Below are 1,990 nucleotides of genomic sequence, written 5' to 3' on the forward strand. Positions count from 1 at the left end.
TCTGTCAGAGACTCTTAAACTGACGAGTCAGAGCTGCCACATTCCGGCTTTCATTTATGTCATCGTAGAACATGTACACAGGGAACTGCATTAGGCGAAAGGAGGCACAGTTAGCAAGCGGTGCTTTTAAAGACATACAAGTTAACTGGAGTCATCTCATCCTTGTTCGGTCATGCAGTCCACACGCCTTATCTGGAGTGTCTGCTCGGTTTCAGGCATTGAGGTTGGACCTGGGGCTACAGACACAGGAGGCAGTCACATCCCGGCTGGATCTCGTGGCTTGAGGGCTGGGGGGGGCGCAGACGGGACAGTGGGCAGGTGAGGTCATCGCACAGGGGTTCAGAGGGCCAAAACCGCGACCGGGACAAACCCCTCCCACCCGGGGTGGCTGCGAGGCGCAGCCCGGGGCGGAGATGTGGGCACCCCCGCCACCCCACTCCGCCCCCTTTTGAGCGAGAGGTGTTTCCCCAAGCGCTGGGGTTGTGCTTTGGGGGCCCTGGGCTGCCCGGCTGAACCTGCTGCGGTACCTGTTGGCCTGGTGCGGAGACATGCCGTCCTCGCAGACAGCAGCCGGCATCTTAAACCAAGAGGGCAGATGGGCGATCTAAGAGCAGCAGAGTTTAAAATGCTAATTTGGGGGCACCCCAGGCTCAGAATTTCATGGTTTTGTTCTGTGTGTGTGTGTGTGTGTGTGTGTGTGTGTGTGTTTCAGTCCCATGGAACACAATTATCTCTAATAATGGATGTGAGACCTTGACCTCTCTTTATCTCAACCCACTTTCCGGGAGAACTTGGGTTGGGAATTGCAAAATATCAACAGTTTAAGAGTAAAAATTAGGACTGTATATTGGAACTGAGGGTTGGTTTTTAAGCAAGCTAAAGCGATCACCTTCAAATAAAATCATTCTCTGCTTTGTTAACGCTGCAAGGCACTCTATAACTTACTAGAATTAGAAAAGCATGCACTATGAACAAAGTTTCCTTAACATCAGGCCACGGGAAGATAGGCTCATGAGTCTAAACATAAAATTAGACTTTAGGTATTAGGGGCTTTTTGTTCTTATGCGGTAAAGTGATAACTTGAAGGCTGGTTTTCTCAACAGGCGTCGCTGACACATGGACTGGATACTGCTTTTTCCTGGGGGCCTGTCCTGTGTTTGCAGGACGTTTTGCAGCATCCCTGGCCTGTATCCACTAGATGCCAGTAGCACCCCGCTCCTCTCTAGTCTTGACTGTCAAAAATGTTTCCAGATTGACAAATGTCCCCCAGGGGCAAATTTGCCCCTAGTTGAGAGCCACTGCTTTAAAGTAATGCTATGGCCATCATTTGGCTTTTGGCTCATTTGTACCTAAGCTACTGAAAATGCTCTGTTTTCTGACTTCTCATCAACTTGGAGAGATTCCAATTTAAAGCTTGTCTGAACCCATCAGACCCAAAATGATATTTTTGCAGATATCAGTCCATTGCAAGGTCTTCCGTATGCAGATGTGCAAATCTGTGCTAATAAGAGAAAGGTGCTTTAGGCTGTCTGATTACAAGAGGTATCTATTCTGGGTTGCTAATTATAAAAGTGTTCCTTGCAACCTACTAATAAGAGCTGATGGTCAGAACCCTCTCATCCACACTACTGCTACCTACCACCCAAGACCAAAGCATCCTCATCCCTCATCTGCCTATAACACTGTCCTCATAAAATGGTGCCTATTCCTTGATTTTTAGACCCCAAAGATCCATTTACCACATGGCAATCAGAGTAGTACTTTAAAAAACCCCCACACAGAATTTCAGAATGTATCACATTTCTGTTCAAAATTCTCTAGTACTCAGAAAAGACCTCAAGAAAATCCAGATGTTGGAATTGAAAGAACTTTATACAGCAGTTATTATACATATATTTAAGAACATAAAGTGTGGTCATAAGAATGAACAGATGGAGAATATCAGCAGAGCGGTGAAAATGACAAAAAGTAAACAAATGTCAGTTTTAAA

Source organism: Myotis lucifugus, unplaced genomic scaffold, assembly GCF_000147115.1.
Source record: "Myotis lucifugus unplaced genomic scaffold, Myoluc2.0 scaffold_0, whole genome shotgun sequence".
Taxonomy (NCBI): Eukaryota; Metazoa; Chordata; class Mammalia; order Chiroptera; family Vespertilionidae; genus Myotis; species Myotis lucifugus.